Source organism: Paroedura picta, chromosome 3 (genome assembly GCF_049243985.1).
Source record: "Paroedura picta isolate Pp20150507F chromosome 3, Ppicta_v3.0, whole genome shotgun sequence".
NCBI classification, from domain to species: Eukaryota; Metazoa; Chordata; class Lepidosauria; order Squamata; family Gekkonidae; genus Paroedura; species Paroedura picta.
This window is the reverse complement of record NC_135371.1, coordinates 151,173,432-151,190,908: the sequence shown is the minus strand read 5'-3', so window position 1 is coordinate 151,190,908 and position 17,477 is coordinate 151,173,432. Positions and strand designations below refer to the sequence as shown.

General features: G+C 47.7%; 1 pseudogene; it reads right to left on the bottom strand.

Moving 5' to 3' along the window:
• Positions 1 to 1,502: 1,502 nt before the first annotated feature.
• Positions 1,503 to 3,879, bottom strand: LOC143833176 (kinesin-like protein KIF2A pseudogene; annotated as a pseudogene).
• Positions 3,880 to 17,477: the final 13,598 nt, after the last annotated feature.

Below are 17,477 nucleotides of genomic sequence, written 5' to 3'. Positions count from 1 at the left end.
AGGGGGTTGGACTAGATTAGTGATCCCCAACCTGTGGGCCGCGGACCACATGTGGTCCACTGACTAACTGGAGATGGGCCGCGAAGGACGCCTTCTCCCCCCCACCCCCTGGCCCTTTACTTCATCCCCCCGTCCCTTTACAGCACACTTTGGGTGTCATTGTCTCCCATCGCTCCCAGATGGGACTATCTCATTGCAGAGAAACAAGCTCAGGGTTCCCATTGATTTGTCATTGTCATGAGTTAAAATTTCCATGAAAATAAAATGTTTCTTATGTTCATTGTTGTGGCGTGTCTGTATCTTATTTTGAAGGGATGTTTAAACATTACCATAGGGATCAGAGAGCGTTAGGGCAGTGGTTGAGAGTAGAGGAGTAAACTACCCCCCCCCACCGGGCCTCAGTAAAATTGTCAAGCGTTGAGTGGTCCCCGGTGATAAAAAGGTTGGGGACCACTGGACTAGATGATCCTGGAGGCAACTTCCAACTCTATGAGTCTATGACAGTGAGATGACAAAATAATTACTTCTATTACTTCTACAGTTAATTAATTCTATGTACATGTTTTAATGGGTCATGCTTTTTCTTTCGGAAGCCAAGCAGACAAAGATCAGTTTTATGGAAGTGTGCTTCTATATGTTGTTGTTGTTAGGTGCAAAGTCATGTCCGACCCATTGCGACTCCATGGACAATGATCCTCCAGGCCTTCCTGTCCTCTACCATTCCCCAGAGTCCATTTAAGTCATGTCTGACCCATCACGACTCCATGGATAATGATCCTCCAGGCCTTCCTGTCCTCTACTATTCCCCAGAGTCCATTTAAGTTCGTAACGACTGCTTCAGTGACTCTATCCAGCCACCTCATTCTCTGTCGTCCCCTTCTTCTTTGGCCCTCAATCACTCCCAGCATTAGGCTCTTCTCCAGGGAGCCCTTCCTTCTCATGAGGTGGCCAAAGTATTTGAGTTTCATCTTCAGGATGCTTATATATAGAACACTTAGAATTCCTCCATTTTCTCCACAGAACAGTGTCTCCCCCTCCCCCAGGCATTCCTGGTAAGTTGGCGCACCTATCTAGATAGCTAGTGCAAATATATTACAGGCAGCCCATCAAAAGTTTCATAACTGCATTACTTTAACTGCCTGTCTGGAATGTAAAAGTGTGTGTGTAAAAGTATCCTAAAAGTACCATTTGTAGAAATGGCCAGTGCTTTATGTCATCTTTTTTAAAAAGCATTCCAAACATCCAATGGCCACAGATTCTGTTTTCAGCTTGAAATAGTTGTCTCAGAACATTCTGCACACATTGGATAATGCACTTTCAATGTGCTTTTGTAGCTGGATTTTCCAGTGCAGAACAGGATAATCTAATTCTAAAGTACATTGAAAGTGCCTTATCCAAAGGGTGTGGAATAGGCCCTGGAGAAAACTTGGGGCAGATGTGCTCTAGGTTGAGACGGCATTCACAGGGAAAGGGGGCTGGGGACCCAGAATCAAACAATACACTCAGGCCAATATATGCTTTTAAGGATTTAGCTTTCCAGTTGTCAAGTGGGTAGGCCCCACCCTGCTGTAAAACGGACATCGCTCCAGAGCGTTACAAGCAACGGAATCTTCCCTTCCTCTCTCTCTCTACAGGACACGAGATCTCTTCACAGCTACATGCCCATTCCCCAGGTCTTCACTGCAAAGATCTGAGCGGAAAGCTTTCAATTTATCTTGGATCTCGGACAGAACGGCAATCTTCTTGGCCAGCACGGCTTCAAACTGCGCTGCGTAAAAATCTATGTCGTAGTCTATTTCTTCAGCTATGTTGAGGAACGCTTTCAGCCACCTGAGAGAATCCTGGCGGTCCTCTACCATTATTCTCTCTTCGACCCCCTTCCTCTTCTTCTGGCCCTTTGGTCTGTTGACAAACGTAAGGGCCTGCGATGAGGCCTGGTCCTCTTTCTGCACACAAAAGACTTTGAACTCATCCGTCTCAGGCAAGCTTTGGATGGCCCACGGCCTTGGCAAGTCATCTAGTTGATAGACAGATCTGGGGGGGACCGGGTGGAACTGCTTGAAAAAGTTTGGGTCCATGGAGAGTTCTTTCACCCTGTTGGCGTACCTGAGAGTGTTGAGGGTGTGCTCGCACGACTTCATCCCAGGGGAAATGGTGGCGATCATGCAGGTGCACGAGTTTTCCCCTATGAATGAGTCCCTCAACACATGGGTCAGCTTGCTAGCTCTGAATGGAGTGTGACCCTTGTTGCGCCCCAAGGCCCTTATGCACTCCTTCAGGGCCAAGAGGCTCTTGTTGATCTCCGCTCCCTCCAGCCTGGTCTGCCTGTCCGCACTGGAAGTGTCCGCTCCCCTCTCGTTGCCAGCTAAATCAATCAGGGAGAACTTCCCGTAGAGATTCCCGTTCCTCTTGAGGATGATCTGGAAAACAGAGTGGCTTCGCGAGGAATGGCTGTTTGCGGAGGTCTGCCCGGAGGTCCGGCACCTGTTCCCCTTCTCGATGAGCTTCATCACGTCCTCCACACACAGCACTTCTTGCTCCAGCAGCCCGACCACCTGCACCTGCTGCCGGCTGTCCTCCAGCACCCGGAGCCGGTTCTTCCAGTTGAGCAGGTCGTAGACCTTCCCCCAGTAGATCTCGAAGAAAGCGCCGAAGACCTGGAGCTCCAGCATCTTGTAAGCGGGCTCCTGCAGCATTTCAAAGACGTCCCTGGCCACCATGGCGTAGATGCCTTTGGAGGACTCCTGCCTCTTGCCGGAGAAGCCGCCGCCCATGGTGTGGGTCTTGCCGCTGCCCGTCTGCCCGTAGGCGAAGCAGGTGGCCATGCCGCCCCGGAAGACGGTCTCCAGCAGGGGCTGGGCCGTGTGCTTGTAGACGCTTTCGTTGGTGGCGCCGTCGTCGAAGGCGTGGTCGAAGCGGAAGGTCTGGTTCTCCAGGTAGCGCCGCAGGTCGAGCTTCTGCCGGGCCTCGTGCACCATCACCACGTCCGGGCAGGGGATGGTGACCACGTCAAAGTCCTGCAGGTCGGCCTCGCGCTGGCTCAGCGGCCGCTTGCGCACGCACACGGCGATCTTGCGGCCGGGCGGGCCGCGGGCGGCCTCCGGGGGGCAGGCGGGGCCCAGGCCGGCGTCCCCGCCGCGCTCCAGGGCCCCGCGGCAGTCGTCGATCATGGCGATGACGTCGGCGTGCGGGTGCCGGTTGCCGGCGTCGCGCTGGGCGCGCCGCTCCAGCAGCTCCAGGTGGCGCCTCTCCCGCCGCTCGCGCAGCCGCTCCACCTCGAGCACGCAGGGCGACTTGCGGCCGGCGTTGGGGCTGCCGCGGCTGGCCGTGCCCGCCGACGGCGCGCGCTTGAGCTCGCGCTCGGCCGTGTCCCCGCCGGGCTTCTCCCTCACGAGGGGCGTCACCACGTAGTGGGGCGGCGGGCTGGGCCGGTCGCCTTGGTCCGAGGGCGAGCCGGGCGGGAGTGGCGGCGGCGGGGGCGCCAAGTGGGGGTTGAGCGAGAAGGCGAGGGCGAGCTCCACCTTCTTGCCCTTGCTGGCGCCTTCCTCGATCCACTCCACCGTCACGCTGCGGGAGTCCTCGTGCAGCGCCGTCACCAGGGCCGGGTGGACCCGCCCGTCGCTCCGCTTGATGGCCAAGTAGACGCCCACCTGGATGGCGCCGAAGTGGGCCGCCATGGCCTGCAGCGCGGCGGGGGGTGCCCTCCCGATCCTCGGCAGCAGCGGGAAGCGAGAGAAGGGCCGCGCCGGACACGCGGCCGCCCAAGGCTGCAGGCCGCGCTCGAGTCGCGCCTGGTGGTCGGAGGCTTGCCCTTCACCATGGCGCATGGCCCGGTCAGAGCGCCGGCCCGGACGGGACGCTTGACAGGCGCTCCCCGACGGCGTGCGTCATAAGGGCGCCCCCTTGGCCGGGAACAAACCGCGCGCGGCCCGGGGGCGGCGGCGTCTGGGTGGCGCCGCTGGTCGTGTCGCCCAGCCCGGCCAAAGTGCCCGTTCCTCGCAGGGCTGCACAAGGGAACGATGGTTGCCGAACGCCCCTGCCGAAGGTGTCGTGATAACGGTGCCGAGCGGACACCTGATGCGCTCCTCTCCTTTTGGGGAACTGCTTCTTGTCGGATCCGCTCCGTTTCAAGCTCAGGTCGGAGGAATGCAAGCATTCAAGCACACGCGGGCTGAAGCCTTCATACTGACAGGAGAGGGTCACTCGGGGTTGCCAAATTCTGGGTTGGGAAACTCCTGGCCATTTGGGAGTGAGGCCAGGGGCTTCTGGGGGATGTAGTACCGGAGCCCACCCTCCGGAGTAGCCATTTTCTCCAGCTGTCATTCCCAAAGTTTTCCAGGATCCACAGGCAACCCTAAATGGATTTGGGGATGCTTATATTAATGTGGAAGGGCAGCAAATTTGGAAAGGAGATCAACTGAAATCCTTTCCAAGGGAACATTAAACAGTGCATTCCTTTTAGCAAATAAAAAAGGGCTCCAAGCATTTCAATTAACCACTCAGTCTCTTAATCACAGGTTTTTAATTTTTTTTTCCCTTTAAAAAAGAGGATTTTAATCAAGTGGTATTTGAATTAGGTTTGAGTAGTGATGGCATTATGGTCAACAATCCAATTTGATATTGATTTGGGGTAATGAATTTAATAGCCCAGTTCTAAATGTGTTGCTTAAGAAATAGATTCCACAGAGTTCAGGGAGCAGGGACCATACATACTTACTTGTGAGTAACCCCACTGAGCCGGGTGACATTTATTTCCTAGTAAACATATACATGGGATTTCACTGCAGCATGCTTAGGAAATAATCTTTTCAAATGTGTTATGTGTTATTAAATAAAAGGGTATAATGACAGGTTCTTAAAATATTATCTATAATGAGGCACTGTTTGCGTGTCCATGAAAGAGAATTTTTAAGAGAGTGTCTTGCAGCGTGAGCCATTTTTATTTTTGCCATCAAGTTGCAGCTGACCTGCAGAGACCATGCAGGGGTTTCAAGGCTAGACATGTCCAGAGATGGTTTAGTCATTGCCAGTCTCTGTGCAGAGATCTTGGATTTACTTAGCAGTCTGCTTTCCAAATACTAGCCAAGGCTGACCCTGCTTACCTTCCAAGATCTTATGACATTGGGCTAGCCAACCACTTTGAAGGGGGGTGGGGGAGCAAAACTGGAATAGGGATGGGCACAAACTGCTTCAGACTTTCATCAGGCCCAGCTGTTCAGGCTGTTTAAGAAGAAGAGTTGGTTCTTATATGCCGCTTTTCTCTACCCGAAGGAGGCTCAAAACGGCTTACAGTCACCTTCCCATTCCTCTGAGACTCCTTTGGGTAGAGAAAAGCGGCATATAAGAACCAACTCTTTTTCTTAAACAGCCTGAACAGCTGGGCCTGATGAAAGTCTGAAGCAGTTTGTGCCCATCCCTATTCCAGATAGACAAAAGGATATACTTCTTTATATAACAACCGGTTAGAATGTGGAATTTGCTGTCCAAAACTGTGGTTATGGCCACAGGCATAGATAGCTTTAAAAGGGGATTATTAGGAAAAAAACAATAGAGATGGGTGGACTGCTAGCTGTGGTGCTAAAAGGTAGTGCTGGAAGACTGCCCTGCTGTCGGACCTCCAGAGTTGAGTTGCTGCATGAGACAGGATGCTGGACTAGATGGGCCCCTGGGCTGCTGCAGGGTTCTGATGCTAACCAGTATGCAATGCTGTCCTTTATTCTGCAATTATGTTAACTTGGGACTGGAAATAAGAAGAGCCAGCTGGGACATCAGGGTTTATTTTAAAGGTTTTCTTTTTCTACAGTGACCGTGAGATCATTATCGGGCAGAGAGGGCCTTTGTACTCTACCCAATTCCTCAACTGAAATATATAATTAATATAAAGACTGAGCATAAGGCTGACTGAACTGTTCTAGGCAATCCGTTGGCTGGCTGTTAACACATTTTAAAGGGGCAGAGGTTCCCTGTACATAACAGTGCTGAGAATAAGCTGATCTCTCTAATGACTTTTCTGTCTTCTAGCCCAAAGCGGCTACATTAGGGCTGCAGTCTCCCGCACGCTGCCTGGGAAGTAAACAACATTCATCATGGTGGGAGATAATTCTGAGAAGAGAGGCACTAGCCTGCCTCCGTACCTCATTTGCAGGAAGATACTGCAAGTCTGTACTTTCCCTTGTGAGCCAATTCAAGCTAAATATACTCGGGCGTCTCAACAAAATTTCTGCTGAGAATAAATTAGGTGTTAAAAGGGTGACCACCATTTCACTGTGTGTGTGTAGGGGGATGGCCTCAGAGGGGAAAGAGACTGCCGAAGTAATTACATTATTCATATGAGTTTGAATCCTGGCCTGAGTACATTATCCTTGGGCATTTGGGGCCTCTTTTGTTGCCCCCTCCCCCATGGGGGTTTTGTAACAGCTGTATGTCAACTGTGAATCCACCAGCTCGGGTTGCCCAAAGGCTTGTAGAAAAACGAGCTGTTCCTTTAGAAGAGGCTTAATGAAATGTTATATACCTGGTGATATTATTGACCCGTGTGCCATTGAAAGCGGCAGCGGCAGGCTTCTGCACACTTTTCACCTCCGTTGAAAAGGCAGACCAATTTTTTCCAGGCCTTGTTGGCAACCCTCTTTTGTGGTATCTGTATATGTTCTTGTTCTGTAAGGTATTGAAGGTATAGAAGAATAGCCATCTGATGGAGAGGCTGATTCTGTGAAGGCTCAAGTGGGTGGGAGGTTACAGTGGATGAATGATAGGGTTGTGAGTGCATAGTGCAGGGGATTGGACTAGATCAGTGGTCCCCAACCTGCGGGACGCGGCCCAGTGCCGGGCCGCGAAGGCCATGGCGCCGGGCCGCGGCTCCCTCTCCCCGCCCCCCCCCCGCAGTAAAAAACTTCCCAGGCCGCAAGCTTGCGGCCCGGGAAGCTTCTTACTGCGGGAGGGCGGGGAGAGGGAATCGGGGCCGGGCCGCGCCCGTGTGGGTGCGGCCCGCGGGTGCGGCCCGATGCGCGGGCGCAGCCCGCGGGTGCAGCCCGATGCATGGGCGCAGCCCAATGCGTGGGCGTGGCCCGTGCGGGTGCGGGCCGCAGGCCGCGCCCCAATGCCCTGCCGGTCCCCAACCTCAGAAAGGTTGGGGACCACTGGACTAGATGACCCAGGAGAGCCCTTCCAACTCTGTTATTCTATGATTCTAAGTCTCTCCACTGAGACAGCTGCAGCCTTAATTAACAGCCAGAGAGGGGTGAAAAGTCGAGTTGCAGTCATCCCAGAGGATTTTCAGGGCAAGACAAGTTCAGAGGTGGTTTGCCATTGCCTGCCTCTGCATAGTGTTCTTTGGTGGCCTCCCATCCAGATACTTACCAGGGCAAACCCTGCTTAGCTTCTGAGATTTGACGAGATTAGAAAGTTGCCAGGACACACAGGCATGCTTGCTTCCAGGGATGGCCAAACTGTCTCTCCAGATGTCCATGGACAACAATTACCATGAGTCCCTGCAATATGCTAGCAGGGGCTCATGGTAATGGTAGTCTATGGACATCTGGAGAGCCACAGTTTGGCCACCCCTGAACTAGACTAAGGTGGGAAAGAATCTGGGAATGAAGCAGGATATGTGGTGTATTTGTGGGGCACGGGGAGCAGTTCCTGGCATCTTGTATTTAGATACTAGAGTGAGTAGAAAGCAGACTGGCCGCCGAATTACAAAACTGCTTTTGGAATCGTTTTCAGCTTTTCACGGCACTTGTGCTATCCCAGTGGTGAGACTCAACAAAAGCTCAACTGTCAGATCTAAAAGGTCAAGATACATTGGACTGACAGGCTGAAATCCCAGAAAGGAGCCAGGGAGATGTTTGAAAATGAATCTTTGGTTGTGATCCTATGCATGTTTCCTTGGAAATCCTGTTGAAACTAGTAAATCTTGCACCTGAGCAAATGAAGTCGAGGAGGTCAGAGTGTGAGCACAAAATGGGTTTTTTTTCATTACTTTCAAAGTTTTCCTAGAATCTTTCAGGTACAACTCCTGAGCTTTTATTCCATATTTCCAGGCGATTTCCTCAATTTGTGGTGTTCCTAGAGGATTTGTGATGTTTGCCCTTGATCCTTCAAGGATGTATATACACAAATCTTCAAACGTTCTGCAGCAACATGTGTACTTCAGGGTTGGTGGTAAATGAGAAGCAAGATCTATACTAGATGCTGATTCTCATGCAATTAGGGTTGCCAGCTGGCCTGGGCCTGTCCTTTTTGTAAAGGGTTAATGCAGCCTTTCTCAACTTTTTTACCATTGCGAACCCCCTAAAATATTCTTCAGGTTTCAAGAACCCCCAGAAGTGGTGCAGAATATGGTTGGGAAGCATAGTTGTGTGCATGTTCACCCAGGGCAAGTTGACCATATTGTCCCACTTTTGGAGGGACATCTGGGGGCACCTGGCAAATTGTACTTATGTTGAAATTTAAATATATATATATATATATATATATATATATATATATATATAACAATACTATTTTTGCATTCTATGAAAATTTTTCTTCCTCCATATAGAGCAAATGTTAATCAAGACCCCCCCCCCCCTGTCAATGATGTCCTGATTTACCAATGTTAAAATCTGGTCCCCTTAACCCAGGGCTCCTCCTCTTCCCACTCCCTCCAGGCCCATCTTTGGCCATTTTGGGGTAGGGAGGAGGTTGACAGGACCGTATACGGACATAACATCCAATAAATGTTTAACAAATTTAAATATATAAATGAATTAACTCCTATCCATTCAGGAAGCCCTTCTAGGGTGGTCAAGAACCCCCAGGGTTTCACGAAAGCCTGGCTTAATGTGTTGGAATAAGCAATTGAAGGTTTTCATGGCATGGGGATAAAAAATATCCTATTAAGTCTCTCTTAAAGGGGCAGGCCATTTTTTTTCTCCAGGTAGATAAAAACTGTTTGAATTGCAGAACTGACACATGTCCCAGCCTTCCAGTGCGGAATCCCAACTGATAGATGCAAGGAACCCTGAAGGCCTTCACAGAAAGGATCACTGTTATTGTCAATTAACTGGAGATGTTGTAGGCATGATGGCATATACTGTATCATCCTTAACAAATATCTTTTGATAGATTTCTCACACCCTTACAGAGCTTGTTTAGACTGTCACCTTAATTCTAGGAAATCTCTCCCTTGTTGCCCTCCTTGGATGGACAAAAACTTTAAACCAGTCAGTAAACAATGACAATTTTCCCATTCATTCAGGGTGTATGCTTATACTGTTAACCAGCAAGGTATATCTTTTTAGATGGAGCAACAGTAGCAGAGATGTAAAGGTGAGGAGTGTTAGATCAGATGAAATTGAGCCAAATCTACGATCAGTCTTTGGCTCAGTAAATGCTCTTTAATTCTGAAAAAAAAATCATAGAATCATAGAGTTGGAAGGGACCTCATGGGTCATCTAGTCCAACCTTCTGCAGTATGCAGGACACTCACATCCCATTCTTTGGTTATATGGTCAGGATGGATCATATATTACAATTACTTGTCTGTCTGTCTGTCTGTCTATCATCTACCTATCATTGTCATCTGTCTGAGTAGGAACATCTCAATATTTGCTGGTTGGTGATTCCAGTGAGTTAAAAGCCCTCTATTAAATTGAAAGCCTTAAGTTTCATTTGGTACAGTATGCAAAGCTGTTGTTCCACGGTATGGTGGTTCTTATTTTATTGGATCCTGCAATTGGTTCAATTGCTTTAATGTCTTGTTTATGCCTGTGAACCACCTTGGTTTCTAGAAAGGTGTGGTATGAATTTTCAAATAATTAAAATAAAGCTAGCCAGCTTTCAGTCGAGAAGTATCTGGTTGCACGAAATGAAATTGCCTGCCTTTTCTTCAAAATCACCAGCTCAGTGTCAGAATTTCTGTGAGAGAGATGTATAAGATAAAAGATGTTTGCTTATCAGAATGCTCTCCGTTGATAAGATTCTGAGCTGCATGCCACATGCTGTGTGGCTTCCATCCTGGCCTAGATTAGGGCATTTCATTTTATTTCAAACATGAAATTAAGTGAATGAAATATTCAGGGAAATTAATTTATATTATCAGTGGGGGGGGGAGGGATCACAGGGGGTATTTATGCTTTCATGAAAGGCTTGTCACTGAATGTGTATTATGCTCCTCATTTCCATCTTGCGTGCTTCTGGAATACCATTGTCGTAGTTCGCAGAAGCGAGTCAGATGCCGTTCCCCAAGGGCATGATAATACACCTGTTGATGGTGTCTGTGTGGCATTACACAGCAAAAGTGATTACGCACCTCGTACAAGGCCTGTGCCCTGCATTCAGCTTGAGGTATCCCAAACACTCTGTGGGGGCTTCCCTAATAGGGTGTGACTGCATCTTCATACTTTCAGGTAGTGACTGCAGTGGCATCAGGGTTGCTGGTTGTGGGTTGGGAAAATGGCTGGAGATTTTGAGGGTGGACTCAGGGAAGGTCAGGGCCTGGGGAGAAGAGGTACCTCAGCAGGGTACACTGTGTCAGGACGACAGACTCGAAAACAACAGCTTCTTTAGAAAGCAAGCGTTTATTTCATAGCAGATCTATCCAGGACGTTCAAAGCCGAAACTGGCTTGTCAGTTCAAAATGCAGTTCTTATCCCCCACCCAAAGATGTTCACAGTGCCATAATGTCAAGCCCTCCAAAGTAGCCATTTTCTCCAGGGGAACTGATCTTAAATGTCTGGAGATCAACTGTAGTAGTGGGAAATCTCCAGTTAACACCTGGAGGTTGGCAGCTAAGTGGCACTGATGAGCTCTGTTGTATTCCTGTTATGGGTTGGGTTACCAACCTCCTAGTGGGGTCTGAAGATCTGGTGTTACAATGGTCCTCTAGAGCAGGGGTAGTCAACCTGTGGCTCTCTAGATGTCCATGGACTACAATTCCCATGAGCCCCTGCCAGCAAATGCTGGCAGGGGCTCATGGGAATTGTAGTCCATGGACATCTGGAGGACCATAGGTTGACTACCCCTGCTCTAGACTACGTGCATTGCTTTTGTTTACTTCAAAAATGTATCTCACTTCTCCTGGGAAAATTCAGCTAAGGCAAAGGGTTTTTAACCATATCTTTAATTACAAAAGTAATTTTAAAAAATTTTAATTACAAAAATTTCCTAAAAGGAAATTCTAAATTAGAATTTCTTCCCTGGTTATTGGGCCTATCACATACCTGCAAATAAAGCAACCGTTTAAAATCCTGGCCTTTTCTGTCTCCCAGAATGCCAGGAGAACTGAGCGGGTGGGCCTCAGGCAGCTGCAAGTTTACCAACTGCCCTTACTCCATGACCTTGAGCGCCCTAGGCCCAAATTCTAACTGTTTAATTGAAATCGAACCTAAATGAAAATGGCATAGGTTATATTAGCCTACTGGCAAAAAACAGCAACTAACACAACAGCAAGTATATATTTTTTATTAAAAAGGGGACAACATCGACATTTTTATTAAAATGAGGGGACAGCTGGGAAATGTGAAAAATGGGTACTGCCCCCTTCAAAAGGCTACATATAGTCAGCCTAACCTCCCAAGATCCCACCCCAACCTTACCCCCACCCTCCCAAGGCTCTAATCTCAAATATCCAGGTATTTCCAAACTTACAGTTGGCAACCCTAGTAGTGGGGACAGATAGCTTCTTCATGAAGTTATTTCAGTTGCCTCTTTTAGTTAATATACATGTTTGTATAAGGCCCATAAGCTGCTGCTGATCAGAAAATTTTTTTCCCAGCCTCTGGCTATTTTTCAAAGGAAAGCAGTGGAGGGTATGATGTAATTCTAGTTGTTTCATACATACTAATCGTCCCAAAGGGGAACACAATATCAGCTTCTTGTGTAGCATTGCACGCAATCAACACCTAGCAGCTTTCCCACTCACTTAATCGCTACTAGAGTCCATCTCTCTTCTTCCCATTGCAAACAGGAAACCTGATGAACTCTCTCTGGTTGGCAAATGTATTGTCTACGCAGTTTCTAAAGATGCCACTGAACCGTATGTTTGGATTTCTTAACAGCAGTGAAAGAAGAGGTAGGCTTCAGATAGCCATGCTGTTGGACATGTCCAGTCACCTGTCAAGTGGCCCATCTTGCTTGTTCCTTTTTCTCTGTCTTCTGGCTTACTGGATAGGTGGGTAGGTTGCCTCATTATCTCTGCCTGCTGTTTGGGAGGAACTCTTTGAGAGGAGATAGTGGGGATTGAGTCTTGGACCTTGTGCAGAAAGGGCCTCCCCTAGGCCTGCACACCCAACAAATGTAATGTAAACCAGGACCAATGCCTACAAAATAAGGTTTTTCAAGCGTAATCTGTCCATTCTGATGCTGTATAAGTTTTTAACCAGCTTTGTGTAGTGGTTAAGATTGCTGGCTTCTAACCTGAAGGGCTGGGTTTGATTCCCTCACTCCTCAACATGCAGCCAGCTGGGTAATCTTGGGCTAGTCACAGTCCTGTTAGATATGTTCTTGCGGAGCAGTCTCTCACTCAGCCCTACCTACCTCACAGAATGGGTAGTTAAAAGCGAGGTGCAAGACAACTCCTCTTCTTTATCCCTGGCCCTAAATTTGACATACATTTCTATGTGCCTGCTATCGATGGTAACCCTGAATGGAGGACCTGTGTGTTATAGTGACTAGAAAATCAGATGTGGCACAGAATTTTGGGTTCATGCCTGTGCTCAGTCAGCATCAGAGTCAGAGGTAAGAAAATCCAGAACATTACTGTAATGCCAGGGAAACTGAGAAAGTTTTCTGATCCCCTAGGTAAACTCCTGCTTGTTTTCCTAGGCTTTTAGGTGACATTTTTATTGCTCTGTCTCTAAGGCTGATTCCCATCTGTTGCTGCTTATTTATTTTAACCTTGGAGATTGTTTACAGGTTTTACAGTCCAATCCCATGTTACTCAGAAGCAAATCCCAATGTATTTCCTGGTCCATGCTCACAGAAAAGTACAACAATATAGGCTAGATCTCAGGAAAAAAAATTCACAGTCTGCACAGTTCAGCAGTGGAATAGGCTGCCTAAGGAGGTGGTGAGCTCCCCCTCACTGGCAGTCTTCAAGCAAAGGTTGGATACACACTTTTCTTGGATGCTTTAGGATGCTTTGGGCTGATCCTGTGTAGAGCAGGGGGTTGGAGTAGATGGCCTGTATGGCCCCTTCCAACTCTATGATTCTATGAAAAGTGTGCATTGAATTATAGTGTAAAGAGATCTAGCCATTTCAAGATGTCTTTCCATTTCTCCTTTGTTTGCTATATTTCAGCTTTGATTGGATTTCTCTGTTAAATGTTGATATTTCTGACGTTTCTGTTTGGGGAAGCTGTTTAAGCGTTGAAGAGATCAGAGCTTAAAAGTATTAATTGGCCCACACTGGGTGATCTTTGGCTTCCCACACAGAGTAACCTCCCCTGTCAAGTTGGTGTGAGGATAAATGGGAGAAGGGGAGAACCATAGATGCCACTTTGAGCTCCTTGGAGGAATAAGAAGACAAATATATGACAGATACTATTCAACAGAGCTCAAATTAGCATGCACCCTTTTTGGTGTCCCCACCTGGGGCAAGTTGGTCTTCTCTTTTGTCTCCACGAAATTTGCATGGGGAATTTTTATAGCACTGCGGAACACTTTCTGGCTGGCGAATTGCAGTCTTCCACCTTACTTCCAGCAATACTCTGGGTGTGCATTATAAATATATCTAATTCTTAACGTGGCCTCTGGGAATACTTAAATCCAGAGACTGGAGCCATGGACAGACAAGACAAATCTTTCTGCAAACTAGAGAAAAGTTCCAGGTTTTCAGAAAAATCTGAAAACTAAAAAAAATACATGTGTATGGGCAAAACCCTGGAAAGTGAGAGAAGTTGCACCTCTAGTAGGGTAGCCAGACTCCAAATCTCCCGCGTTCCTGTGGTCCAGACTTATGGGCTTGTGAAACATCTGACCTTCCAGGGAGTTGGGGGAAAGCCCTTGTTCCTGTGGTCCATCACCACTATCTATGGGCAGATCCTGGAAAATATTTCTGAGTGTCAGTGGGGCAGAATTTCTCATTTTTGACACCTCTGGGTAACGTACTTCCAGCCGCTGTCCTCTTGTAGAAGAAGAGTTCTTATATGCCACTGTTCTCTCCCCGAAGGAGGCTCAAAGCGGCTTACAATCACCTTCCCTTTCTTCTCCCCACAGCAGACACCCTGTGAGGTGGGTGAGTCTGAGAGAGCTCTGATATCACTGCTCAGTCAAAACAATTTTATCAGTGCCATGGCGAGCCCAAGGTCACCTAGCTGGCTGCACGTGGGGGAGCGCAGAATCGAACCCGGCTCGCCAGATTAGAAGTCCACACTCCTAACCACTACACCAAACTGGCTCTTGCATTGGGTTCTCTCATTGGTGAGACCATTTCATTCTAAGAACCCCTTACTTTCCTTTTTAGAATAAAGTGTGAACAGGCATTCTTATAGCTTTTGTACCTTGTGGTGCAGAGTGATAAAGCAGCAACATGCTATCTAAAGCTCTGACCATGAGGCTGGGAGTTTGATCCCAGCAGTCGGCTCAAGGTTGACTCAGCCTTCCATCCTTCCGTGATCAGTAAAATAAGTACCCAGCTTGCTGGGGGGTAAACAGTAATGACTGGGGAAGGCACTGGCAAACCATCCCGTATTGAGTCAGCCATGAAAACGCTGGAGGGCGTCACCCCAAGGGTCAGACATGACCTGGTGCTTGCACAGGGGATACCTTTACCTTTTACCTTCTCCAGGAGTGCTACTAACTTGCACTTGGTGCATGTGTATTTAAGGCTACTCTGAGGTAAAAATACAAACATGCCACAGACAGTGAAGTCACAGCCTCAGGTCCATCACGGCTTTGATCCATTGTGGGAAGAAGCAGGCCTCTTCTGCAAACTCTGAAACACAGAGTCTTCCATCTTGATCCACAAGCCAAGAGTCCTCTAATGTAGCGATCCCCAACCTGTGGGCTGCGGACCGCATGTGGTCCGTCGACTAATTGGAGGTGGGCCGCCAAGGATGCCTTCTACCCCCCCCCCCCGGCCCTTTACTTCATCCCCTCCGTCCCTTTACAACACACTTCGGGTGTCATTGTCTCCCATCACTCCCAGATGGGACTATCTCGTTACAGAGAAACAAGCTCAGGGTTCCCATTGATTTGTCATTGTCATAAGTTAAAATTTCCATGAAAATAAAATGTTCTTTATGTTCATTGTTGTGGTGTGTCTGTATCTTATTTTGAAGGGATGTTTAAACATTACCATAGCAATCAGAGAGCGTTAGGGCAGTGGTTGAGAGTAGAGGAGTAAACTACCCCCCCCCCCACTGGGCCTCAGTAAAATTGTCAAGCGTTGAGTGGTCCCCGGTGATAAAAAGGTTGGGGACCAATGAGTAAGAACCTTTTATAGCACAAAGGCCCACCCTGCAAAGGGTGGAGCTAACAGTCTCAGGCAAAACTGCCAACTAATGCAAATTAGCTCATGCAATTAGCTGCAGTCCCCTACCACCCAGGCTAGGAACAGGCAGAAAAAAACAACACTTAAACAGCGCTCACTCCTGCAACCTATATACCCTCACATACTGCCCTTGCACACTGTAAGAAAGAAACACTCACCAGTAGCTCCTGACCTGTCACTCATCAGAAGTCCATTTATTGAGGGCCACAGGGCCATCTCTGGGATTTTAGAATCTGTGCATCTGCATGAAATGGGATGTGCCAAGCAAAATTCTTCCCTTCTGCATTTGAACTTTTCTGGTGACCCATAAGAAATGAAAATGGCATAATGAGTGAGGCAGGGATCCCTATGCTGATCTTGGCAAATATCCAGCCTGTCTGTCCTCTGCATGGTCCCTGCCTTTGCATTGTCAGGGTAACATAAAGAGACATTTCTTTGCCTTACTAGATGCTATACTGTTGGGAAGATCCAAGGTCAAAACTAGTCCTGGCAAGGAAACAGCCAACAATTCTTAATTCTCGTTCAAAGTTTGGGCCTGTCTTCCTCGTAAATCTTTGGAACAAAACAGCCTCTGGCTGCTGAGTGAAAAACTGTGTGTCTCACTGAATCCTGGTGCTGCAAAATGCTGTAAACCTGCCCTCCCCCTCAAGCTTACAATCAATGGGGTAGGGCGCAACACCTGCCTCATTGGTTTGTGATACCTGCTAGGTTCAAGAGCTACATATAGGGTCTTCATGATGTTTGATTCAGTGCTGGCCTCTCCCAGCCTCAAAGAAGACATGTGGCTTATATTCCTAAGTTTGAAAGTTGGAATGGCTTTTAGAATGTCTTTCTGGTTTTTCCTAAAACTTTTTTTTTTTTTTTTTTACAAAAGTCCGTTATCTTCTCTCCCCAGTGCTTCCCCTGCTAGGAACAAGGACGAAGTTGCCTCCCAATTAAATGCTAATCTTGAGTCTCGGTGATTGATTTTAATGCTTCTGTGAACAACACACGCGGCTCTTCCAAGTCCGGATTTTTTAAAAAAATGGCAAGGGGCTATCATCAATTCTCATGCCTCGCTATGTAATTCAAATGCTATTTAAAACTGATAAATTCCTTGAGCAGCATAACTTTTTATGGCAGCATATTCAGAGAGCCGTAACCTGGGTGAGTGCCACTCCCTTCTGCATATCTCAGAAATCCCAGCCTCACCAGCTGCTGCTTGGTTGGAATAGCTGCTAGTCTGGGGAAGAGCTTTTCTGGATCAGGCCAAGGTTCCGTTTAGTTCCAAACACATGTTTTTGAAATTCCCTGGCAAGACATGATATTTATTTAGAGGATGGCAGGTTACAGTAGATGAGCGATGGGATGTGAGTGTCCTGCATAGTGCAGGGGGTTGGGCTAGATGACCCAGGAGGTCCCTTCCAACTCTGTTATTCTATGAATCTATGGATGGGTATGTCACCATTCCAAGTCTGCTTGAAACAACTTACAATAAAAAATCAATCAAAACAATAAAATAAGTCAATTAAAGAAGCATAGTAAGACATGTAACTGAAATGGAATACCTTAAAAAGTCAATAAAAACAAGTCAAGCCGATAAAACAAGACACAGCATAAAAGCACATAAACAAGAAAGTCTAAAATGGCACTGATAAAACAGATGTCAGATTAACCATTTACATGCTGGAGGTTTCATGCCAGGCTGCAGGCTAGAGTTTTAGACGTGGGAGGTTGTCCCACCTCTTCCTGCACCCAAATGGGGGAGCATTTGGCCTGGTGCACCTCATTCACCCCTGATTTGTGCTCCTGCACAGGAGCTGGGGCAGTGAATATCCCAGTGTGTAAATGGCCATTGAGAGCAGACATTAAAACTTTAAAAGTCAAGTCTCTTGTTTAAAAGCCTAGGTAAATGAAATAAAGATAGGGGTCAAGGAGGACATACTTTTACCATATTTCGGTGGTTTGCCACAGGACTCAACAGCCGTAACTACCTTACCTTCCATACCTGAGATTCTGTGTA